The following is a 27,472-nucleotide window of genomic DNA, read 5'->3' on the forward strand; positions in this document are numbered from 1 at the left end:
ACAATTAAAAAAAAATGCAATATTTTTTACTTTTTGCTATAATAAATATCCCCAAAAAAATATAAAAAAACACTTTTTTTACTCAGTTTACGTATTCTTCTACATATTTTTGGTAAAAAAATCGCAATAAGCGTTTATTGATTGGTTTGCGCAAAAGTTATGGCGTTTACAAAATAGAGGATCATTTTATGGCATTTTTATTAATAATTTTTTTTTTACTAGTAATTTTTTTTTCGTGACTGCGACATTATGGCGGACTCATCGGACACTTTTGACACATTTTTGGGACCATTGTCATTTTCACAGCGAAAAGTGCTATAAAAATGCACTGATTACTGTGAAAATGACAGTGAAGGGGATAACCACTAAAAGGGGTTAAGTGTGTCCTATTGTGTGTTTCTTACTGGACAGGGGGGGCGTAGCTGGATGTGTGATGTCACCGATTGTCGTTCCCTATGACAGAGAACAGACGATCAGTGACAAGCCACAGAGAAGAACAGGGAAGGTTTGTTTACACTCGCCTCTCCCTGTTCTTCAGCTCCTGTGACCGGATCGCGGGATACTGGCGGCGATCGGGTCCCGCGGGCGTGGTCACGGAGCTTCGGACCGGCGGCACGCTCGCGACCCATGGCTGGGTTCTTAATGGGGATGTACATGTACGCCCTTGTGCCCAGCCGTGCCATTCTGTCGATGTATATAGTCATGTGGCGGTCCTTAAGTGGTTAAGTGGCCATTAAAAACAATAGTTTTACTGGTTTAAAAAATAGTCCATCTAGTTCAACCAATAAAGGAAAAAAGAATTCATCCTATGTACACAATCCTAAACCCACAGTTCATGCAGAGGAAGGCAAAAAACAAACAGCAAAGCATGATCCAATTTGCTCCAGCAGGGGAAAAAAATCCTCTCTGATCCCTCAAGAGGCTATCTGATATTCCCTGGATCAACTTTACCTATACATGTTAGTATCCAGTTATATTATTTAGGAAAGAATCCAGACCTTTTTAACCACTTGTCCACGGGAGGACGTCATATGCTACAGGCATCATTCAGATATCGCCGTCTTCAGCCGCCGATTCTGTGCACGATAAGAATGATAAAAGCGGCGGTTCTGCCGCTTGATCGTTATTATCGGCAGTGGGAGGGGATGTCCCCCCTTCCCACCGCCATCCGGTGCTTCTCCGGGCTCTCCCGTGCCATCGGGGCCCTGGAGAGCGAATCGGTCGGCGCTGCCTGGAAAGCATAGAGATGACTGGTGACCAGATGGTCACCAGTCATCTCTATGACCGTCGGAGGCCCGGGCGCGACGTTATGACATCATGCCCGGTACCCGGAAGTAAACAAAGCCGCAATCGCGGCTGTCGGCATGTGATCGGTGATTTTTTTTCACCGATTACATGCTTGTAAGCCTCTCTCCATAAAGAGGACCTGTCACACTGATTCCTATTACAAGGGATGTTTACATTCCTTGTAATTGGAATAAAAGTGATAAAAAAAAGTGTAAAAAAAGTGTAAAAATAAAAAAAGTTAAGTAAAATAAAATTTTTTTTTTTTTTTTAAAACGCCCCTGTCCCCGTTATCTCGCGCGCAGAAGCGAACACGTATGCAAGTCCCGCCGACATTTGTAAACGTCGTTCAAACCCCACATGTGAGGTATCGTCGTGTGCGTTAGAGCATGTGCAACAATTCTAGCATTAGACCTCCTCTGTAACTCGAAAATAGTAACCTGTAGAGATTTTTAAGTACCGAAGTTTGGCGCCATTCCATGAGTGAGCGCAATTTTAAAGCCGGACATGTTAGGTATCTATTTACTCGGCGTAACATTATCTTTCACATTATACAAAAAAAATTGGGCTAACTTTACTGTTTTGTTATCTTTTAATTAATGAAACCGTTTTTTTTTCCCAAAAAAAGGCGTTTGAAAAATGATTGCGCAAATATCGTGCGATAAAAAAAGTTGTAATGACCGACATTTTATTCCCTAGGGTGTCTGCTAAAAAAAAGATATAATGTTTGGGGTTCTGAATAATTTTCTAGCAAAAAAATTGTGATTTTTACATGAAGGAAATAGGCCCGGTGGACAAGTGGTTAAAGTAATCTCCTGAACTGGACCGAACAAGCTCTCAAGGGAGTCTATTCCACATTTCCACAGCTCTTACTGTGAAGAATCCTTTCCGTATTTGGAAATTAAATTTTCTTTCCTCCAGAGGTAAAGAGTGTCCCTTTGTCCTCTGTGATGGCCTTAAAGTAAATAACTCAACATCAAGTTCACTATATGGACCATTTATGTATTTATACATGTTGATCCGATCCCCCTATATGTTGCGTACACACGATCGGTCAAACCGATGAGAACGGTCTGATGGACTGTTTTCATCAGACCAAACTGATCGTGTGTAGGCTCCATTGGTTATTTATCCATCGGTTAATTTGAAACTGATAGATACCTAACCGATAGAAAAAAACGATCGTTTGTAGGCACGTCCATCGGTTAAAAATCCACGCATGCTCAGACTAAATTACGGGATGGGAGCGCTCGTTCTGGTAAAACTAGCGTTCGTTATGGAGATTGATTGATTGATTGATATTTGAGCTTAATTAGGCGCCAAATGCCCACTGTGAAGTGAGCGTCTAAGCGCCGCTGGTGAGATGTAACTTTGAATCAATCCATGGTGAAGAAGAGAGAGAAAAGAGAAGAGAGGGCGGTAAAAGGAAAGGGTATCCAGCCCTTAGGGGAGCAAGAGGAAAGAGCCGTGAAGTGTATGAGAAAAAATATAAAAGAAAAAGGAACAGTGGGGATACTAGAGGAGGGGTAGAAGACATCATAGTTATTAGAGAGGCAAGTGGCCCCTTCAATGAGGGGGCGGACTGTAAGAGGGAAAAGAATATAAATTTAACCATAGGCCTGGATGAACAGTTCCGTCTTTAGTTTTTTTCTGAAGAGGAGCAGGTTAGATGTCATCTTAAGTTCCAAGGAGAGGGCATTCCACAGCATGGCACCCCTACTCTGGAGTCGTTTGCCTCCCATGGAAGAAAGTTTAGATGGAATGACTGTGGCTAAATGTTGGGTCTTGGATCTTAATGGGCGCGAGGGTTCATAGTGCACCTATATATAAAAAGTGAAAAAAAGCGCATACCAAAAAGAAACTTAAAAAAGCAGCAGACTCAAAATGTTATACAGCATATAGATCAATAGTTAAAAAGTAGGAGTTGCGCTAAAAATGATAATAAATGAGTGACCATATATAAATAAAAATAAAAATAAAAAATCGCTGAGGCAGAGTCAGCTCAATCAAGCAACAAAGTGTAGAGTGTAAAAACTCAATATGTGTTCATAAACAAGTCAATATAAAATATCAATAAAAGAATATATAAAAAATTAATTAATTAAAAAAATTAATTAATTAAAAAAAGTCCCCAAAAGAAAGTCCAAAAACACTAGAAAATGAATCCAAATTTGTGATTTAAAGTTGGGACAATATCCAAGTGAAGAGATTCAGGCTTGACCCTTACCAGAAGTATAGATCCCAGGGGATCAAGAAGAGCCATCCATACTGTAGCCACAAATATGTGGAGCGGTCCTATGTGGAGCGATGCAGGGGTTCCTACTTCCGTAGACTCAGCCCAGTGAGAAGCAAGAGGAAAAGAAAGGGGAAAAAACAAAAAATAGTGCAAAACCAGATGATAAGCAGACACAGACTAACTCCCAGTGGCTAAAGTTGACAGACACTGTGCAGTATTGCTGGGGTCCCACCACCAAATGAACACACTGACCCTTACCAGAGATAGGCGACCCTCAAAGGATCAGTATTGCATGTCAGTGTGTAACGATCTACAGCAGGAAGGCGCTTATCAAACAGGTCATTTTGATCCAGAGGTCAGGTAACCAGGAAACATGAAAGATATGCAAGCTCTCATAGTGAAATACCATCAACGTTTTAATTAAAAAAGAAAGTAGAACACTTACAATTAAAAAGGTTCAATGCAGCAGAGATAAAAAGTAGCCGGCCGGCAAACAAACAAACGAGGCACGTCCTCTGTACGCGATGACGTCAGCACGCCAACCTCCCAACGTTTCGTCTTCGTATAGACGTGGTCACGGGAATGAGGATGCGTGCCGCGTCACCGCGTTAAACACGTGCATATAATGGGGCGTGTCAGATACTTGATCATTAACGAGTGCAAGCCCGCCATCTTAAGTGAGGGAACCCAACCTAGCAGAGCCAGAACTCTAGTAGTAAGGCGAATATTGCCCCGGGACACAAACAAATATTGAACGCGCTAGACGCGCGGACCTTAAGGAGAAAAATGGGAAATTATTAAATTAAAGAAGGGGTATTACAAGACCTGGTCCACAATAATTAGACACGCGGTACAGGTATAGGCTAGTACAGGAAAGTCATCCGTGCTTCCTTACAGCTAGTTTGTCAATCCCAATAGAGAGGACAGGAATCTACAGCAGCAGGCTTGCAGACATCAAGTCACAGCATCATCACTAGATCGAATTATGATGAATAACCAAGCAGTGTAGATAATATATTACGCATACTATAACAAACATAATATGCGGATGAGCGGTCGTATTAAAAATCAATATGACCCTACATATATGCAAAATTAACATATACCAAAACATAAAACATATTCTAAAGAATAACCCATTATGCAGATGTGAAAAGTTATATAAAAAGTGAATGTATAGTAAAAAATGAGAAAAAATAAAATGAATAAAAAATCAAGCTATATAGAAATATAGTATGATCTAAAAAGTGCAGTGAATAAATTTTAAATAGGTTACACTGTTCTCAATAGAGGTTCATAGTGTAGTCTAATAATTATAACAACCTCAGTGCCCTCAAAGCAATTCATTATATACACAAACTCAGTGCTAAGTTATTGACATAAAAAACATTAAGTGTCCACTGTCAAAGTGCAACCGTAATAATAATAACAATATTGAGCAAGTGTGAATTATAAACAAAAGATATGAAGAAAGAAGCTGATTTCAAGAGTTTTCTATGAAACAGTTGACATCAACTTCAATGTTGAGTCCATGGGGTTCATATTAACAAATTCAGAACATACATGGACATTCATAAATTCGTACGTAAGATAAATATACAGCGATATTTTTCCTCCAATCCCTATAATCCCTCTAAGACTTCAGTTCTGAATTACACACATTCAGGGTTGGCTAATGCCTCCACTTTTAATCCACCAGGACATCTACCGGCAGCCCTTAGGGTGTTTAGGGATCTGACACTTAGGGACCTAGATGAACTGAATGTCAAAAAAGTCAGATCTAAGTTAGACATTGAGAAAGGCATCAAGTCACTTTGTGATAATAAAAATTTGGTCATCCGCCCCGCTGATAAGGGGGGAGGGATAGTGGTCTTAAACAAAGTTGACTACCTGGCAGAGATGCAACGCATCTTGAGCGACAGTGACACCTATGTCCGCCTTCCCCTCAACCCCGGTGATAAGTACAAAAAGTCATTGGTAAAAATAGTTAATAAGGGCTCCCGTCTTGGCATTCTTAATGCCAAAGAGAAAGAGTTCCTGGTTCCTAAAGCTCCTAGGGTACCGGTAATCTATTATCTCCCTAAGGTGCATAAGGATCCCATTTGCCCCCCGGGCCGTCCGATCATCAGTGGGATCGACTCTGTTACGTCCCGGGTGGGCAAATATGTCGATTTTTTTCTCCAACCCTTGATGGCCAAAATGCCTTCCTTTTTAAAGGATACGAGGCAATTTATCAATACCTTATCTAGCCTCAAACCATCTCCCGATATGTGGTTGGTCACCGCCGATGTTGTGTCACTCTACACGGTGATCCCACACAATCTGGGATTGGAGGCGGTTTCGTTTTTTCTTGAAAGAGATTCGGGCCTACCGTTGGCCCAGATCTCTTTCATTATGGAGTTGCTGCAATACGCAGCTACACACAACTTTTTCTGGCATAATGGCCAATTTTTTAGACAGGACCGCGGAGTTGCGATGGGGGCCAAATATGCCCCCAGTCTGGCCAATCTATTTATGGCCAAATGGGAGGAGGACGTCGTCGATGTATCTTCTAGGCCCCAGATAATGCTGTGGGCCAGATACATTGATGACGTCCTCCTCCTATGGAAAGGGTCTGAGGCTGAGCTGTCTTGCTTCATGTCCTTTTTGAATAGGAACAACAGAGGTATAGTGCTCAAACATGAAGCTAGTCAGTTAACTATTAATTTTTTGGATCTGACTATCTCAGTGGATAATGACCAATTTGTTACCTCGACCTACTTCAAGAGTTCAGATCGAAATTCATTTATTCCGAATGACAGCTGTCACCACAAAACTTGGTTAGGTGCAGTACCTAAGGGGCAGTTCCTTAGGCTGAAGCGTAACTGCACCAATCTAGACACCTTTCGAGAACAAGCTGAAGTGTTAACTCAACGCTTTATAGAAAAGGGCTATTCTGCAGAGTTTCTTCATGAAACTCTGGAAACGGTCATCAATACTGACCGAGAGGAATTACTTAGGATAAAACCCAAAAAGGACACATCGGCAGATTTTAAGACCCCCTTTGTGACTGACTACTCCTGTCAGCATGCTAGCGTGAAAAAGATAGTGGCTAAACACTGGCATATCTTGAAAAGCGATAAAACTTTGAGTAAAATTCTACCAATTAAACCACAGGTGGTCTTTCGGGGGATACAACCCCTTAGAAACAAATTGGCACCTAATGTTCTCGACCCACCAGAAATTCAATCTATGTTTCTATCTGGGCTTGTGGGTTTCTTCAAATGTGGCCGCTGTAATACTTGTGCAGTAAATACAGTTATTCCTAAGAGGACCACAAATTTCAGCTCCAGTCGTACATCCATCAGTTACCCCATTGATACGTTCATCACATGCTCGACGATGGGGGTTATATACCTTCTACAATGCCCTTGTGGGCTTCAGTATGTGGGGAGGACTAAGCGGGCCCTACACATACGTCTTAATGAGCATGTGACAAACATTTTGAACGGTTTTCCTAATCACTCGGTTTCGAAACACTACCTGGTGACACACAATAAAAACCCTGCAGGTACAATCTTTATAGGGATTGATAAATTTCGGGCTCATTGGAGAGGAAATGACTTAGTCAGGAGCATTTCAAAATCCGAAATGATGTGGATTCATAAGCTGAGAAGCTTTGAACCCCATGGACTCAACATTGAAGTTGATGTCAACTGTTTCATAGAAAACTCTTGAAATCAGCTTCTTTCTTCATATCTTTTGTTTATAATTCACACTTGCTCAATATTGTTATTATTATTACGGTTGCACTTTGACAGTGGACACTTAATGTTTTTTATGTCAATAACTTAGCACTGAGTTTGTGTATATAATGAATTGCTTTGAGGGCACTGAGGTTGTTATAATTATTAGACTACACTATGAACCTCTATTGAGAACAGTGTAACCTATTTAAAATTTATTCACTGCACTTTTTAGATCATACTATATTTCTATATAGCTTGATTTTTTTATTCATTTTATTTTTTCTCATTTTTTACTATACATTCACTTTTTATATAACTTTTCACATCTGCATAATGGGTTATTCTTTAGAATATGTTTTATGTTTTGGTATATGTTAATTTTGCATATATGTAGGGTCATATTGATTTTTAATACGACCGCTCATCCGCATATTATGTTTGTTATAGTATGCGTAATATATTATCTACACTGCTTGGTTATTCATCATAATTCGATCTAGTGATGATGCTGTGACTTGATGTCTGCAAGCCTGCTGCTGTAGATTCCTGTCCTCTCTATTGGGATTGACAAACTAGCTGTAAGGAAGCACGGATGACTTTCCTGTACTAGCCTATACCTGTACCGCGTGTCTAATTATTGTGGACCAGGTCTTGTAATACCCCTTCTTTAATTTAATAATTTCCCATTTTTCTCCTTAAGGTCCGCGCGTCTAGCGCGTTCAATATTTGTTTGTGTCCCGGGGCAATATTCGCCTTACTACTAGAGTTCTGGCTCTGCTAGGTTGGGTTCCCTCACTTAAGATGGCGGGCTTGCACTCGTTAATGATCAAGTATCTGACACGCCCCATTATATGCACGTGTTTAACGCGGTGACGCGGCACGCATCCTCATTCCCGTGACCACGTCTATACGAAGACGAAACGTTGGGAGGTTGGCGTGCTGACGTCATCGCGTACAGAGGACGTGCCTCGTTTGTTTGTTTGCCGGCCGGCTACTTTTTATCTCTGCTGCATTGAACCTTTTTAATTGTAAGTGTTCTACTTTCTTTTTTAATTAAAACGTTGATGGTATTTCACTATGAGAGCTTGCATATCTTTCATGTTTCCTGGTTACCTGACCTCTGGATCAAAATGACCTGTTTGATAAGCGCCTTCCTGCTGTAGATCGTTACACACTGACATGCAATACTGATCCTTTGAGGGTCGCCTATCTCTGGTAAGGGTCAGTGTGTTCATTTGGTGGTGGGACCCCAGCAATACTGCACAGTGTCTGTCAACTTTAGCCACTGGGAGTTAGTCTGTGTCTGCTTATCATCTGGTTTTGCACTATTTTTTGTTTTTTCCCCTTTCTTTTCCTCTTGCTTCTCACTGGGCTGAGTCTACGGAAGTAGGAACCCCTGCATCGCTCCACATAGGACCGCTCCACATATTTGTGGCTACAGTATGGATGGCTCTTCTTGATCCCCTGGGATCTATACTTCTGGTAAGGGTCAAGCCTGAATCTCTTCACTTGGATATTGTCCCAACTTTAAATCACAAATTTGGATTCATTTTCTAGTGTTTTTGGACTTTCTTTTGGGGACTTTTTTTAATTAATTAATTTTTTTAATTAATTAATTTTTTATATATTCTTTTATTGATATTTTATATTGACTTGTTTATGAACACATATTGAGTTTTTACACTCTACACTTTGTTGCTTGATTGAGCTGACTCTGCCTCAGCGATTTTTTATTTTTATTCATAGTGCACCGCCAAGCTGTGTAAGTACTTGGGACCCTGTCCCCAGTATGCACGGAAGAAGATGCAGAGCGTTTTAAAGATCACTCTCTGCTCAATAGGGAGCCAATGAAGTGATCTCCTGGCCAGGCTAATATGGTCTCTTCTCGCTAGACCGAGTACAAAGCGAGCAGTGTGGTTCTGAACCACCTGAAGCTTATGGGCCCATTTCTGCGGGGCACCCAATAGGAATACGTTTGCCCCGTCTAACCGGGAATGCATAAAAGCCTGGGCAAGTAGTGATCTGTTATTTTGGGTGAATAGATGTTTTACTTTTCTGAGGAGCCTTAGATGGTAATTGGCATTCCGCAGGATGTTTCTGAAGTGGGGAACAAACGAGAGGGTGTCATCGATTATGACTCCTAGGTTTTTTACCTGCTTGGCTGGAATGGGTGTGGGTCCGAAAGACAGAGGCCAAGCAGCCAGCAATAGGGGGCTAGTAGGACCAATTAATAGAACTTCAGTTTTAGCTGCGTTCAGTCCAAGCCTATTGCCAGCCATCCAGTCCTGTATTTCTACCAGGCATTTCGCCAACTGAACTGGCTGCTGAGGTCCTCCTGCTGAATCAGCCAGAATTTGTGTGTCATCGGCATAAAGCTGACACTCCAAGTTATTGTTCTGGATGATGTCAGCAAGAGGACGAACATAGCAGTTAAAGAGGAGTGGCGATAGAGCACTCCCCTGTGGAACTCTGCATGTCAGAGATGGCACATTCTACATTGTGAAAATTAGTGCCTTGTTTATTGCAGCACATTTTTTTCTTCGTTCTATTGCTAGAATAAAGACGTTGTTTTGCTGATGTTATTTAGAGAGAGTTCTCCCATACTGACTTTTTTTGCTTGTGATTTTTTTTTAAAAAGCCAGATCTCCAAAATAATTTTTTGTACTCCACATCTCTTTTTTTATTTTGTTATCACAACAATTTTTATTTTATTTTTTTCCCCCCCTCAAGGAGGTTGTGTCCTTTGTTAATTACACATTGTATTTCTGAAATGTTGTATGGCTATTCACCAGAAAAACACAATAGACAAGTATTTAACTTAAATTAAATCTCCATTTGTTCTGGACCAAAAAAATTTACATGAAGGGCAACAATTGAGCAATCAGCCAAATATATGCAGACTTTGGACCCCAAAGGCAGATTTCACCATGATAAACAACAATATCAATAACATGAGGAGTCCCTCTAATTGGGTCACAATGTGGTCCCCAAATCCCAGAAATCAGAAGCAGCAGCAGATGTCATACATGACCCCAAGCTGTGGTACTACAACAACCTCCGTTTTCTGGCAGATCAGCTTGAAGCCAGGGAATCACTTTCTGGTCTTCCTTGAAGCCTACCTTCCACGGCTCCCTCCACGGCCCCTTGCAGGTGGTGAGAATGTGACAGGAGGAGGAGGAGGAGGAGACTGGGCTGGGTCACTGAGTTGTGTGGTCTCAGTCAGCAGGCCCCTTCTTTCCCTCTGAATCACAGATACAAAAATATCCTCTGCCAGGGCCCGTTGTCACCCCTCCATATTTTGCAGCTGGTCAGTGAGGTAGGAGCTGTAGCCCTCTACAGGGTTAAGGGGGGCCTCATGATGGAAGCTTGCCTCCCGAATGACCTGCAGAGACTCCACCTCCAGTTGAGACATGCGCCTCTGTCTTTTTGGGCGCATCTGGAGGGGAGGCACCTGTGATTCAGTGCTGCCACTGGGCCTGGGCACCTGCTGACTGCCACTCGGCCCAGCCTCCTCCTGTCTGCCACTCACCCCTTCCTCCTCTTGGCTGTCACATTCTGGAGCCTCCTCCTCCTCTTGGCTGAGCTCTTCCTGTGTATAAAAAAGGGACATGGTTTTATTTTTTGCTTCATCAATCACACACATTTTAAAGCTCATGACTGTTGCATTTTTATTTTTTTTTGGTAAATTGAACAGACTCTCATTCTGACCCCTGCAGTTGGCATCTCTGTCACAATAATTTCAGCCCACGACTTTTGTTTGGGTTTTCAAGCTTTCATTTTGGTTCAAAAAACATCTTGTTAAACCAACAATAATTTGAGGCCAAGAAATATGTTGTAAACTACTATACCTGACTGAAGATGTTCATATCTTGCTCCTCAATCTCAGCCAGCTCCTCAGCACCCTCTGCAGGAGTGGGGGGAACAGTGGAAGGAACGCTGGAGGGAACGGTGGAGGGAAGGGTGGAAGGAAGACTGGAAAGTGATTCTCTGGCTTCGATCTGACCGTTCAGAAAACTGAGGTGTTTATAGTACCACAGCTTGGGCTCCTGTACTTCATCTGCTGCTGCTCCTGACCTCCGAGAAGCACGGACCTCTTTAAATCGCTTCTTGTATGCATTCCTCATGTTATTGATTTTGTTTGAAGGAGGTGTAGAAGAAGGAGGTGTAGAAGAAGAAGGTGTGAAAGAAGGAGAGGTGGAAGAAGGGGAGGTAGAGATTATCAGCACAACAGGTCAGTGTCTGTCACCACAGCTTCAGGTAAAGAGATGTAGGCCTGCATATTTCTAATAAACCCTTTTTTTTGTTTTTAGGGGATGAACATGGTGGTATCACAGCATCTACTAGTACACCTTTCTCCAGTGCTAGTGCAAAAATCGTGATACAAGTAATAATGGAATGCAGTAGTTAAATGGACATTATGAGGAAAAGGATGAATGTCATTGAACAAAAATATAAAAACATCATTGACATGATGGGCCGTATAGTAGACTGACCCCCCCACCCAAACATTTTTCTATGTTGTGTTTTGCGCCCAAATTTGCATTGGATAATCCATAAGCCAAAATTTGAAGATGCACACAGTGGGGCTGATTTACCAAGCCTTTACTCCATGACTCATGGAGTAAAAGCAGGAGTAGCAGCCATTTTGCCATTTACTAAAGAAATACGCTGCTAGTGCAGTGTATTTCCCTAGTTACTAATGTGCTCCGTGCGCCCAGGAGAGGGTGCATTGTGCACCAGTACAGACCTGGCGCACGGCATATTGATATGTAAATATCGGGGGTTCGGGCGGGAGTTTATTAGGGGGGAGGTGGGGGGATGCAGGGGAAGTGAAGTGACATGTGTTTGAATGTGTTTGGCGGGCCGAATTGAAAGGGAAAGTGTTTTTTGAAAACAGATCCCCGTACGCTTGCACAGTGCGCCTGAACCTCGGGAGGTTCATTTGCATACTGGGCATGCGCAGAGAGAAATTTCGGCGCTTCCCGTGCGCCTTCTCAGTACGCCGTGAAAATCTTGGTAAATACCAAGCGGCGTACCCGTGAATGCGCTGCGTGACGCGGCGCACGGGAATCTCCGAGCTGTTTTCAGCCATGAAGGGGAACTCCGCACCAAATTTCAAACTTGAAATCGGCGCGGGTCCCCCTCCAGGGCTACATTAGGCTCTTAGGCTTGGTCCGGAACGCGAGGGGTTAAACCCGCGCCGATTCGGCGCGGGGTTCCCCCCCCAGATCCAAACCAAGCCCTCATCCCAAGCACGCAGTCTGGCCCGGACAGGAATGGGGGTGGGGACGAGCGAGCGCCCCCCCCCTCCTGAGCCGTACCAGACCGCATGCCCTCAACATGGGGGAGTGTGTGCTGTGGGGGAGGGGGGCACTGCCCCCCCACCCCACAGCACTCTTGCCCCCATGTCGATAGGGACAAGAGCCTCTTCCCGACAACCCTTGCCATTGGTTGTCGGCGTATGCGGGCGGGGCTAATCGGAATCTGCGAGCTCCCTTTAATAAGGGGGCCCCCAGATACCGGCCCCCCACCCTATGTGAATGAGTATGGGGTACATCGTACCTCTACCCATTCACATGGGGGAAATGTAAAGTAAAATAAAACACCACACAATAAAATATTTTATTAATCTGCTCCGGAGCCCCCCCTTTCTTCTTTAGCTCTCTTACAAGGGGGGGTTTCTTCTCTCCCGATCTTCCGCCGGGACCCTGGGCTTCGGTGATTTCTGCCGGGGGAGGGCGCCATCCCTCGGTCCTCTCCGGAGCCTTCCGCCGGATGCCCCCACCCCATTTAAGCTCTTTTCCATTAGGGGGGGGCATCCAGACTTCGGGGTCTTCTGCCGGGGGATGGCGCCTATCCCCCGGTCTTTCCGGTGCCTTCCGCCAGGGTTCCGGTCTTCCTGGTCTTCTGCCGGGGGTGCGCCAACTCCCAGGTCTTTTCTCTTCTGTCTTCTCTGCTCCCTCTTCTGCCTGGCTCCCCCGCGGAGCCAGGGCTTTCTTCTGTCTTCTTTCTTCTCTCTTCCTTCTTCTGCCTGTCTCCTCCAGGAGCACAGGGCTTGTCTGCGCTGTCCTCTCCCTTCTCTTCCATTGGATGTTGACACGACGAGGTTCCGCGCTGACATGCCGTGTCAGCGGCGGGCATGGACTTATATAGGGTAATGCCACCATGTGACCTCAACCCATGTGACATCACATTCCCTGGGCATGATGGGAATGTGATGTCACATGGGTTGAGGTCACATGGTGGCATTGCCCTATATAAGTCCATGCCCGCTGCTCAGACGGCATTCCAGCGCCGGACCTCGTCGTGTCAACATCGAATGGAAGAGAAGGGAGAAGACAGCGGAGACAAGCCCTGTGCTCCGCGGAGGAGACAGGCAGAAGCGGAAGGCATCGCAGAAGCCCGCGGGTGTCGCCCCCCGGCGGAAGACACCGTACAAGCCCGTCGCTGAAGACGGGGGTGGGGTGCCAGTGCACCCCCCCCCGCAGAAACCGTCGTAGAAGCCCGGGACCCTCCCCCAAAGGCAGGAGCCTCACTGGTGAAGGGGGTCCCGGTGAATTACAGCGCTGAAGACGGGGGTGGGGTGCCAGTGCACCCCCCCGCAGAAACCGTCGTAGAAGCCTGGGACCCTCCCCCAAAGGCAGGAGCCTCACTGGTGAAGGGGGTCCCGGTGAATTACGGCGCTGAAGACGGGGGTGGGGTGCAAGTGCACCCCCCCGCAGAAACCGTCGTAGAAGCCCGGGACCCTCCCCCAAAGGCAGGAGCCTCACTGGTGAAGCCCGGGGCCTAATGGGGTGGTGGTGGGGGGCCCCGGCAGAAGACCCCCAGCAGACTAATAAATTAATTTATTCATGTGTGGTGTTTTATTTCTTTACATTTTTTTCCCCAGGTGAATGGGTAGGGGTATGATGTACCCCCATACTCCTTCACATAGGGTGGGGGGCCGGAATCTGGGGGCCACCTTATTAAAGGGGCCTCTCAGATTCTGATAAGCCCCCCGCCGGCATACCCCGACAACCAACGGCCAGGGTTGTCGGGAAGAGGCTCTTGTCCCTATTGACATGGGGACAAGAGTGCTTTGGGGTGGGGGGGCAGTGCCCCCCTCCCCCACAGCACACACTCCCCCATGTTGAGGGCATGCGGTCCGGTACGGCTCAGGAGGGGGGGGGCGCTCGCTCGTCCCCGCCCCCATTCCTGTCCGGCCAGACTGCGTGCCTGGGATGAGGGCTTGGTTTGGATCTTGGGGGGAACCCCACGCTGGTTTTCGGCGCGTGTTTAACCCCTTATGTTCCAGACCAAGCCTAAGAGCCTGGTATGCACCTGAAGGGGAACCCACATTTTTTTTTTTTTTGGTCTGGAAATTTTTATTAAAAGACTGCTACCATACATTCCAAAAGAAACAGATATACAAAAACATGCCACATTTGGCCATAAACACAAAATGACATAATCCATCTTTACAATATTATAACACTGATCACTACTCAATATATTAACACCAACACAATACTACTAACTTTCAAAAGACAAACTTATAACACATTTAACATATGCAAGAAAAATATTATATATTTTTAAATTTTTCCTCTTTTTTTTTTTAAATTCTATTTATTAATTTCCAACACTCACCCCAGTATCCATCCCCTCACCGGGATCCCCCACGGGATCCAGAGCTGCAAACATATTTTGCACAGGTATTACAAGGGACGCATGGGCCTGAGTACCACTAGGCACCCCAGCCCCTGGACTTGGGGGAACAACGCCTGGGCCAGGACCAGAACCGGAGCTTGGTAACACAGTAGGCTTAGAGCCTTTCTTACCCACAGTCACCCACATATTGCCCTTGCTCATTTTATCTGGCTGGATAGGAGATTGGGCAAGTGGCTGGGTAGGTGGTTGGGTAGGTGGTTGGGCAGATGGTTTTACTTCAGACTGGGAAGCTTTTTTAACTGCTTTTTTCCTCCTTCTCCCTTTACGAATCGGGGCAGCATCTGGGGAGTCAGACTCCGAAAGTTGGCCAACGTCCACATCCACCCCAACTTGGGTCCAAGTAGGGATGGGTTGCGAGTCCTGATTTTGTGGAGGACGCCACACCTCCCCAGGCTCCTGAACCAATCTTATTTTACCCTTCTGGGACACTTTTTTAATAAGATCCTGTTTAGGGAGAGAATCCCTGGAACAACCAGGCTTTGGAGTCACTCCCTTGTCTGATGAAGACTCCAAATCTCTGGAGCCTATCACAAACATCTGGGCTTGAACTGGCAAAGCACCGGCAAGCTGAAGTGGGGGAAGGGAAACAGTTGGTACAGTGGTTGGAGGCACAGGCCCACCAGACCCTCCAGACGCATCAGGCGTCCGAAAAGCCGCAGGGCAGCGACTGAAAGTGTGTCCCAACACCCCACACAGATTGCATTGTATCTTATTGCACCCATCCGCCAGGTGCCCCACCTCGTTACACTTTGAGCAGCGAGACATCTTACAGCTTGCACTTAAGTGCAAAGGACTACTACATTTGAAACAGAGTTTCGGCTGTCCCATGTAAAAAGACAAGATCCTGTCCCTCCCAATATACCCTGACGATGGTATGTGGGTTACAGACAGGCCTGCACGTTTGAGTTTCACTGGGACAGACCAGCCTCCCGTCCAAATACCCTTAGAGTCCAAGTCCTTTTTTGGTGGGGACACTATTTGGCTATAACGCCCCAACCAGGTGACAATATCTTCAACAGGTATAGATTCATTTCTGACCAGAATCGTAACCTTCTTTATCTCCTCTTGCCTAGACAGAGAGATCAATTTGAATGGCTTCCATGCTACCTGAGTCCTCACCACCTCCCGCTTGGAAATAAAACTCTCCATTAACACAGGAGTGGTGAAGCTCACGTCATACTCCGGGGAACCCGCAGGGTGGATAATGGCAAAAATATCCGGCGCCTCGAAACCGAGCGCCAGCACCATATCCACCACTGCATCCCTCCCCGGAGCACGACCAGGATCTCCCTGCCACCGCAACTGAACCACATTGCGCCTCTTCCTCTCAATACCCGCCACCCTAGTGGCAGCTGGCACCGAGCCCCTGAAGGTCATGGTGCCATGGGCATCATAAAAGCGCCCAAGCTGTACCCGACCACCAGTGACATCAGCAAAGGATCTGCCAGCTTTTAAAGCGGCCATCACCCCTGCTTCCTGGGACTCACTGATGTGAGGGGGGGACAAGGAGGGGGCAAGGGGGGAACCAGGAGGAGGGGGGGAAACAGGGAGAGGACCAGGGGGGGAGGGACCAGAGAGTGAACCCGGGGGGTTCCTTCTTCTAGGGAGGGGGACAGGAACAACTGGGGAAACAGGGGACACCACAGCATTCACCACATTATTACCAATAGCACATCCTATAGCATTCCTTATAACCGCATTTGATGACATAACAGTACTCTGGTCATTCCCGGGGATCACAGGTTCAGCAGGCTCAGCAGGAGCATCATTGCCAGGAGTACCCTCGGTAAAAGTGTTAACCACCAGAGGGGTCCCTGCACCACCAGATTGACCCATTTGGGGTTGACCAGCATTCAATATAACATTTTCCATAACTGACATATTCATAACTGTACTCTGGTCATCCCCCGGGATCATAGGTTCAGCAGGCTCAGCAGAAGCATCATTGCCAGGAGTACCCTCGGTAGAAATACTGACCACCAGAGGGGTCCCTGCACCACCTATTTGACCCATTTGGGGTTGACCTAGACCCTCTGAGGCCCCTAGGGACAAAACAATGTCCTGGATAACAGCGCTCTGATCCATTCTGTCTGGCTCTCCCTCAAGCAGCCTAATGGAGTTTATAGTGAAATCCGAGCAAGATGTAACACCCGGTTCACAGCCACCCCACTCAGCCCGCTGGGGGGTCATTGCCACAGCCTGGGGTGTCAAGGCTGGGGACACAGAGGCCGGTGGATCAGGGGGGGAACAGCAGTAGACACATCACCAGCCTGAGGCAGTCCAATCATGGGCAGCGGCACTCCAGCAGCCACCTCACCCGCAGCCACCGCACCTCCACCCTGAGAGTCCATAACAAAGGCAGCAACGGGTATCTCACCTCCTGCGGTATCCACAGCAATAGTCCCACTCCCGCTAGCGGCTCCACCCGCCATAGCATTGTCCTCCGTAGCTCCGACTTCCATCGCACACTCCACTGCATCCTCGGCGGCCATCGGACCCGCTACTTCCGGTTCCGCGGCGATCGCGGGAGCTCCGGCCAGACCTCCGGACTGTGCGCCCCCTGCTGGTTGAAGAGAAGTTGACACTCCAGGTTGGGAACGACGAACAGCTTGGCTACCTTTGCGACTAGCAACCGCCAAACGGTGAAACCATTCCTCCAATGCAGGGAAGCTTGTATCAGCTGCACTAGACACACTGTTCATCACTGCAACATGTTCACTGAGGGTCGCCTTGAGCGTCAAAATACTCTGCCGGTACCCCCTCCGTCTGCTTTGACCGACCAAATCCCTTGCAGTCCTCAGCCGGGCCAATTCGCTATGCACCATCTCCAGATAGGTCACGATCCTGTCCATGGCTTCATGGACAAACAGGATACGGTCCTCAGTCTGTTCAGGCCTCTCTGCTGGCCCGGGTCTCTGCCAACTAGTCCTCCCCTGGGCCTCCAGGAAGAGAATATCCACATCATTAGGTTTCAAACTCTCCACTGCTGCCGAAATTGCATCAGACCTCACCGCTGGTATGATCCTAGGCACAGGCTGGGGACTAGGGCCAACCCCTGGGCTTACAGCCTCCATAGCTCCTGGAAGTCAGAGAGCTCTCCTGCAGCACGTCCACTCCCCAATCAATTACCGCGGGTGTGGCACCAGACCTTTTTTTTGGTCTGGAGTTCCCCTTCATGAACAGCGATCTGTCATTTACCCATGTCAGTCGTCCCCCCCCCTTCAGTTAGAACACACCCAGGGAACATATTTAACCCCTGCCTCGCACCTAGTGTTAACCCCTTCCCTGCCAGTGGCATTTTTAGAGTAAGCAATGCATTTTTACAGCACTGATCGCTAGAAAAATGCCAATGGTTCCAAAAAAGTGTCCGATGTGTCCGCCATAATGTCGCAGTACCGATAAAAATCGCTGATCGCCGCAATAACTTCTTAAATAAAAAATACAACAAAAATGCCATATTTTGGAGACTTTTGCCAAAACCAATCAATAAACGTTAATTGCGAGTTTTTGGGAACCAAAAAGATGTAGAATATGTATTGGCCTAAACTGAGGGATTTATTTATTTTTTTGAATATATATTTTAGGGGATATTTATTATAGCAAAAAGTCAAAATTACTATTTTTGGTTTTTTAAATTGTCGCTCTATTTTTGGTTATAGCTCGAAAAATTCACAAAACACTAAAGTTAGCCCAATTTTTGGTGATAATGTGAAAGATGATGTTACACCGAGTAAATAGATACCTTACATGTCACACTTTACTATTGAAAACACGCCTGGAATGGGGCCAAAATTCATTACTTAAAAAAATCCCCATAGGCGACCTTTTTTTTTTTTTTTCTCAGGTTACCAGTTTATAGCTACAGAGAAAGTCTAGTGCTAAAAGTATTACTCTCGCTCTAACGCACGCGTCACTACCTCACATGTGTGGTTTGAACGGTGTTTACATATGTGGGCGGGACTTACGCAAGTCCCGCCCACATATATAAACATCGTTCAAACCACACATGTGAGGTATTGACACGTGCGTTAGAGCGAGAGCAAGACTTTTAGCACTAGACCTTCTTTGTAACTATAAACTGGTAACCTGAAAAAAAAAAGGTCGCCTATGGGGAATTTCAAGCAAATTGGCAACCTTTTTTTTCCCACAAATAGATTATTAAATGTGCGTGTTTACTTCTGTCTTTAACACCTCCCCTTCAGGCTGGAAAGCATCAGATCAGGGGAAAAAAAAAAAAAAAAAAAGCTCTCATTCCATTGCAGCTTGGTTCCTACATGTGTGATGAACTGAGCATGCTCAAACACTTAGAAAAAAATTATCCTTTCTTTTTAAAAGGTGAAAAACACTTGGATGCTCATAGAGCGTGGTTTGGGTTAATTGCAGGTGTGCCCAATTACAAGCTCACCCAAACTAGAGACTGCAATTTGTTCATGTGATTTCAATTGCTTCATTACTAGCACTGTTATAAAAAGCAGGGATCGATCAGTCCTCAGTTGCCCTCAGAAGGGGCAGGCTGGCAGAAATGCTGTTGCTAAACACAAATGTGGTTTGTTGCATGGGTTTTGTTTTGCCAATGGTTTTGGTTTATTTTTAAATGATGTTCACTTTGATGTATTTTTCTATGTGGCCTTATTTTATGAAAAATGTGTGAAGATGTTAAAGCTATGGTTATTTTGAATTTTGAAATGTATTTTTGTTTGTGTTTGTTTGTTTGTCTTTTTTTGCTTTCCTTGTTTTGTTGACCAATAACAATTACTTTAAAATTGTTAAGTTTGTCTTTTGTTACTTTTTCATGCTACATATGTTGACAGCTGCAGCTGAAATCGGTTTGGGCCTAACAAATTATGTGTGATTTTTGTCTAAGCTTCTTTCCTGGTGTGTAATCATGAAATGTTTGCCATGTTTATTCTCCATGACTTTAAAGACAAAACTGGTAAGTATTTCTTTTTTCTGCAGTGGTCCTCAGCCCTCAAGTACCCCCGACAGGACATGTTTTGTGGATTTCTCTTATCAAGAATTGCTGTCCAGACTGTCTTTTAAAGCACATGTGCAAGATGAAGGAAAACCTGCAAACATGGCCTGTGTGGGGGGGGGGGTTTGCTATTGGTGGACAGGCTTGACGTGCTGATTTACAGCACTGTGCTTAAATCTAGCGCAAGGCAATCCTATTCAAATTGTGGGTGTTTGAGGGAAGCCAAGTGAGTGTTAGAACCCCTGCTTTGTGTTTTTTTATTTTTGGGTTGAGCTTTGTGTCCCTTTTCTTAAAATTGGCTTCACTTCCTGTCACACAGCTGAACAGGAAGTGAGGTTAAAACCCTACCAGTGTCATTTCTTGGGGACACAGGTCAATCTAACTAGTGTCCCCATTAAGCAAATTGCACTCCAGCACTGCTGTGTACACCCCAAATCATGGGTCTTCAAACTACGGCCCTCCAGTTGTTCAGGAACTACAATTCCCATCATGCCTAGTCATGTCTGTGAATGTCAGTGCATTACAAGGCATCATGGGATGTGTAGTTCTACAACAGCTGGAGGGCCGTAGTTTGAGGATCCCTGCCCCAAATGATTATTTAGTTTGGGGTTTAGTAAAGGCAAAGCCACTCTGCAGTACAAGCATAGCTGCTGAAAATCAGAGAGGAAGCACTGATGGTTTTAACATCCAATCCTGTAGAAGCAAAGTTGTTTTGTTTTCTTTCTTCCTTGCTTTGCACTTGTAGTGCAAAGTGGATTTGCCTTTAGTAAATGGACCCCAAAGTCCAAGATCCCTAATAATGTGGGGTGTACACAGCAAAATGCTAGAGTGCAATTTACATAATGGGAAACTATTTAGATTGATCTATGTGTCCCCAAGAAAAGATATTAGTAAGGTTTTACCCTCACTTCCTGTTTGGCTATGTGACAGGAAGTGAATGAATTAGAAAGGGTGAAGACACCTCACAAATGTCACTATCAGGGGTGCAGACATCCCCAAAAAAATGAGCAGATAATACTTATTTGCAAATTAATAATTTTTTAGTTAACATTGGGTGGGGTGCTCTAACGCACACATTCCTACATATTAGCAACGCTGTATCCTGGCCTATTGGCATGGTTATATTTTCTTAGGGCTCTCAATAAAACTCTATGAAATTTGTGCTTAAGCTAGAACCAGGGGCGGACTGACAACTCATGGGGCCCCCGGGCAATAGAAGATTATGGGGCCCCTCTGGCTTACAGATGGCCACCACGCCAGGAGGTAGTGCAGAGGCGGGCAGCTAAAATCTTGGGATATTCACATTAAAAGCATGTCATTTTCGGACATATCAGGGACAGATCTAAAAAAAACACAGATTTTTACATACTGTCCCTGGTTTTACTGAGCCTGGCAACCCGGATGGGGCCCCCTAGTGGCATGGGGCCCTCGGGCAGTGCCCGAGTGACTCAATGGTCAGTCCGCCCCTGACAAGAACTATAATCAACAAGTTTTATTTTCTTTAATTTTGGATAGAGTGAGGGAGGGTTATAGGCCCTGTCAGTTTATTTTGTATTATCTGTGTCCAATTGGGGAGATTTGCCTTCACTTCCTGCCCCATAGCCAAACAGGAAGTGAGAGAAAAACTATGCAAATTAACCACTTCCCGCCCAGCCTATGGCCGATTTACGTCCGGGAAGTGGTTACACAATCCTGACAGGACGTCCTGCAGGTTTTCATGCCGCGCGCGCCTGCGGGGGGCACGCAGCGCGTCGATCGGTGATGCGGGGTGTCAGTCTGACACCCTGCATCTCCGATCTCGGTAAAGAGTCTCTCACGGAGACGGAGACTCTTTACCACGTGATCAGCCGTGTCCAATCACGGCTGATCACGATGTAAACAGGAAGAGCCATCGATGGCTCTTCCTCACTCGCGTCTGACAGACGCGAGTATAGGAGAGCCGATCGGCGGCTCTCCTGACAGGGGGCGTTCGCGCTGATTGTTTATCAGCGCAGCCCCCCCTCGGATCACCACACTGGACCACCAGGGATGCCCACCCTGGACCACCAGGGTGGGCAAAAAAAAAGCATTAAAAAAAAAGAAAAAAGATGCCAATCAGTGCCCACAAATGGGCACTGACTGGCAACCTGGGAAAATCAGTGCCACCCCACAGTGTCCATCAGTGCCACCCCACAGTGTCCATCAGTGCCACCCCACAGTGCCCATCCATGCACAGTGCCCACCTATCAGTGCCCACCTGTGCCACCCATAAGTATCCATCAGTGCCACCCATAAGTGCCGCCCATGAGTGCCCATCTGTTCCGCCCATGAGTGCCCATCAGTGCCGCCTATGAGTGCCCATCAGTGCTGCATACCAGCGCCGCCAATCAATGTCACCTCATCTGTGCCCGTCAGTACTACCTCATCGATGTCCATCAGTGCCATCTCATCGGTGCCCATCAGTGCCGCCATATCAGTGCCCGTAATTGAAAGAGAAAAACTTATTTACAAAAAAATTAACCTAAAAAAATAAAAACGTTTTTTTGTTTCAAAATTTGCAGTCTTTTTTTAGTTGTTACGCAAAAAAAAATCGCAGAGGTGATCAAATACCAACAAAAGAAAGCTCTATTTGTGGGGGAAAAAGGACGCCAATTTTGTTTGGGTACAGTGTTGTATGACCGCGCAATTGCCATTCAAAGTGCGACAGTGTTGAAAGCTGAAAATTGGCTTGGGCGGGAAGGTGCGTAAGTGCCTGGTATGGAAGTGGTTAAGGGAATCCAGTGCCCCCTCCCCCCCAGAACTAGTGTGTGGGTCCCCTGAAAATTCCTGGGCGGGTCATACAAAAACAGGGTGTGACCTTGACAGGAAGAGGTGGGTCATTTTTCTATTAGGAGGTGCAGATATGTAGTCAGGCCTAGGGCAGAACAAAACCTAAATATACTACTGCATATTAGGGCTTATTTAGACCGGATCCGATTTACAGCGTGTTTTTATATTGTGGGAGGAAACCCACGCAGGCACAGGGAGAACATGCAAACTCCATGCAGATGCTGTCACGGGCGGGATTCGAACCAACAACTCTTTTGCTGCTAGGTCAAAGTGCTATACACTACACCACTGTGCTGAACGAACATGATTGCAGCTGAAAGCATGAGATCTTTTATTTTTTTTTTCAATACCATGCTTTCCAGCCTTATTGACCCCGCCTCTCTCCATAAAGAGGACCTGTCACACACTAGTCCTATTACAAGGGATGTTTACATTCCTTGTAATAGGAAGAAAAATGATCCAAAATCAAAAAAAGTGTCAAAAAAATGCAAGAATAAAAATATGAGGTAAAAAAAACAAACAAAAAAATAAAATAACGCCCCTGTCCCTAGAAGCTCGCACTCAGAAGCAAATATGCATGTAAGTCCCGCCCACATATGTAAACACCATTCAAACCACACATGTGAGGTATTGACGCGTGCGTTAGAGCGAGAGCAATAATTCTAGCCCTAGACCTCCTCTGTAACTCTGAACTGGTCACCTGTAAAAAAAAAAACAAGCATCGCCTATGGATATTTTTATGTCCCGAAGTTTGGCGCCATTCCATGAGTGTGTACAATATTAAAGCGTGACAAGTTAGGTATCTATTTACTCGGTGTAACATCATCTTTAACATTATCCATAAAAATTGGGCTAACTTTACTGTTTTTTTTTTTTTTAATTCATGAACCGTGTTTTTTTTTTGGGCCAAAAAAAAGGCGTTAGAAAAATTATTGCGCAAATACCGTTGGAAATCAAATAAAAAATGACCGCTAACTTTATTCCCTAGGGTGTCTGCTAAAAAATTATATATAATGTTTAGGGGTCCTGATTAATTTCCCAGGAACAAAATATAATTTTTACATGAAGGAGAGAAGTGCCAGAATAGGCGCGGTATGGAAGTGGTTAAAGTAAAATAATAAAAGTGAAATATTCCTTTAAATTTCATACAGGGGGGGAGGGGGGGGGGTACACGCATGTTTCCCGTGCTTAGAACTGTCCCTGTACAAGATGTCATTTCTGAAAAAGGAAGTTTAAAGTACTCATGGCTATAAAGAATACAGTCATTGCTCATTAAAAAAAAAAAAAAGAAAAAAAAAAAGGGGGTCCCTCCAAATTAAATTACCAGGCCCTTCAGGTCTGGAATGGATATTAAGGGGAACCCCGCCGTAACCCCCCCCAAAAAATGGCGTGGGGTCCCCCCAAATATCCATTCCAGGCCCTTCAGGTCTGGTGTGGATTTTAAGGGGAACTCCACCCCAAATTGAAAAAAAAATGGCGTGGAGTCCCCCTAAAAATCCACACCAGACCCTTATCCGAGCACGTTGACCTGGCCGGCCGCAGAAAAGAGGGGGGGACAGAGTGCGGCCCCCCCTCTCCTGAACCGCACCAGGCCACTTGCCCTCAACATGGGGAGGATGTCCCCATGTTGATGGGGACAAGGGCCTCATCCCCACAACCCTTGCCCGGTGGTTGTGGGGGTCTGCGGGCGGGGGGCTTATCAGAATCTGGAAGACCCCTTTAACAAAGGGGACCCCCAGATCCTGGCCCCCCCCCTATGTGAAATGGTAATGGGGTACATTGTACCTCTACCATTTCACCCCAAAAAAAATGTCAAAGTGTTAAAAATGACAGTAGCCGGTTTTTGACAAATCTTTTAATAAAATCTTCTTTTCTTCTTTCCTTCGGGTTTCTTCCGCTGCTTCTTTCTTGGGTCTTCTCGTCCACATCTTGCCCGACGTGTTCTTCTATCTTCTCCGTCCGTCCTTCAGCCTTCTGGTCCCGCATCTTGCCCGTTGTCTTCTCCTGTCTTCTTCTCCGTCCGTCCACCAGCCTCCTCGTCCGCATCTTGTGTCTTCTCCGGTCTTCTTCTCGGTCCGCCAGCCTTCTCGTCCACATGTTTTTCTTCCCCGGACCCAGCGTTTGAATTTGATTTGGCCGCCGTGTTCCTGCTCCTGGGACCCGCCCCCCTCTGACGCCACAAGTAAACTCATATGAAAGTCCGCGTGTGGCATATGTGCGTCAGAGGGGGGCGGGGTCACATGAGTGTGACACGGCGGGAACTTCTTCTCCGGGCGGCGCGATTGAAATTGAATTCCCCCGCTGTGTGACGCTCTGTGACCCCGCCCCCCTCTGACGCACATGACCTTCTAAGGAGTTTACTTGTGGCGTCAGAGGGGGGCGGGTCCCAGGAGCGCAACACGGCGGCCAAATCAAATTCAAACGCTGGGTCCGGGGAAGAAAAACATGTGGACGAGAAGGCTGGCGGACCGAGAAGAAGACCGGAGAAGACACAAGATGCGGACGAGGAGGCTGGCGGACGGACGGAGAAGAAGACAGGAGAAGACGTCGGGCAAGATGCGGGACCAGAAGGCTGAAGAACGGACGGAGAAGATAGAAGAACACGTCGGGCAAGATGTGGACAAGAAGACCCAAGAAAGAAGCAGTGGAAGAAACCCGAAGGAAAGAAGAAAATAAGATTTTATTAAAAGATTTGTCAAAAACCGGCTACTGTCATTTTTAACACTTTGACATTTTTTTGGGGTGAAATGGTAGAGGTACAATGTACCCCATTACCATTTCACATAGGGGGGGGGCCAGGATCTGGGGGTCCCCTTTGTTAAAGGGGTCTTCCAGATTCTGATAAGCCCCCCGGCCACAGACCCCCACAACCACCGGGCAAGGGTTGTGGGGATGAGGCCCTTGTCCCCATCAACATGGGGACATCCTCCCCATGTTGAGGGCATGTGGCCTGGTGCGGTTCAGGAGAGGGGGGGGGCCGCACTCTGTCCCCCCCTCTTTTCTGCGGCCGGCCAGGTCAATGTGCTCGGATAAGGGTCTGGTGTGGATTTTTAGGGGGACTCCACGCCATTTTTTTTCAATTTGGGGTGGAGTTCCCCTTAAAATCCACACCAGACCTGAAGGGCCTGGAATGGATATTTGCCGGGAACCGCACGTCTTTTTTTTTTTTGGTTTTTACGGCGGGGTTCCCCTTAATATCCATTCCAGACCTGAAGGGCCTGGTAATTTAATTTGGGGGAACCCCTACACATTTTTTTGTTTGTTTTATGAATGAATCCCTTTAGAATTGTCAGAGCCGACAATTCATTATAGCCGCGTGTGAATTTTTAAATGACTTTTTTCCTTCTGAATGTCACTTTGTGCAGGGGCAGTTCTAAGTGCGGAAAAATGCGCTATTTCACATGCTGACATTACACCCCCCCTAGGTACGAAATTTAAAGGAATATTTCACTTTTATTGTTTCACTTTAAGAATTATTAATTTCACTGCTCCTGAAAAAACGGCCGTTTTAAAAAATAAAAAAAGCATTGATACATGTTCCCTGGGACAGGACTGAGGTCCCCAAACACTTTTTAGGACAAAACTTGCAGATTAGCCTTTAAAATGAACACTTTTGATTTCTCCCATAGACTTCTATAGGGAGTTCGGCGCGGCTTTACATATTACTTTCAATGCGCCGGCTGCTACGCTGGTTCATGCGCCCAATTAAGCCTCCACCCGGAGTACTAATTAACGCATGAACCAGCGCAGCGCACAGAGCATAGTAAATCAGGCCCAGTGTGTCAACATGTGCTATCTGCCATCACAGGATATCTATGTCTGTGCTTTGTGGGTGCAACCCCTTCCATGCTACTCAAGTAGGTGAGAGGAAGGGTTTGCACCCCCAAAACACATCCATTGATCCCCTATGATGGCAGATAGCACATGTTGACATTTGGCATGGGATCCGGATACAAATCCCCATTTTGCCACTCAAAATGTGTGCATCTTCAAATTGTGGCTTGTTCCGGGGTGACATCACCCCATCACATGTGTTTCTAATAAGGTTGAACTTTGTAAGTTCCATTGTTTGTAGATATTTGCTTGTTTGAAACAAGCCTGGTTTTAGGCCACAAAAAAAACAAAATTTTATTTTTTTACCTGAAAATTCAAAAACACACAAGCTGTGCACAGGATAACCCCCCCCCCCCCAAAAAAAAAAAAAAATTGTGTGGCTTCTTCTTTCTATGCACAATAGCAGTTTGTACATTTAAAAGTGAGTGATTACTGTAACAATTGTGGTTATTTACTAAAACAGAGAAATACATTTGGCACTACAAGTGCACTAGGAGAACCAGGGAGACAGATAAAAGAAACCCAAGCAAGAATGACAAAACTGTAATTTCAAAGATCAAATTCTGGGTTTATTTTTTTTGTTTTAATTATTTTTTAAAGTAATATGGTCTGGCATATCGATGGCTCCCCTACCCGTGAAGTACTCCACGTATCTGGAATAAAAGATCTCGCGCCAAAAAAATAACTAAAACAAGATAAGTGTATATAGAATAGCTGCTCCCCAAAACAATTCAAATATGAATAAATTCAAATAAGAATGAACATATGAAAGAAGATTAATAAATAGGGGGCGCTGACATTGATAAAAAATTAATAAGAAGTGGCAGTAAAGTGCCTGTGCAAACAATACAAGAGGTTTTTTGAAAAACCTGTGTGAACGTAAATGAATAATAAATATGG

The 27,472-nt window shown here is 45.6% G+C and overlaps 1 protein-coding gene across 3 annotated transcripts in view; it reads right to left on the reverse strand.

Moving 5' to 3' along the window:
- The window catches only part of STING1 (stimulator of interferon response cGAMP interactor 1), a 476,559-nt gene that overhangs the window by 1,956 nt on the left and 447,131 nt on the right, over nt 1-27,472 (reverse strand). The window lies entirely within an intron of this gene.

The sequence above is a fragment of the Rana temporaria genome, chromosome 3 (genome assembly GCF_905171775.1).
Source record: "Rana temporaria chromosome 3, aRanTem1.1, whole genome shotgun sequence".
In the NCBI taxonomy this organism is placed as follows: Eukaryota; Metazoa; Chordata; class Amphibia; order Anura; family Ranidae; genus Rana; species Rana temporaria.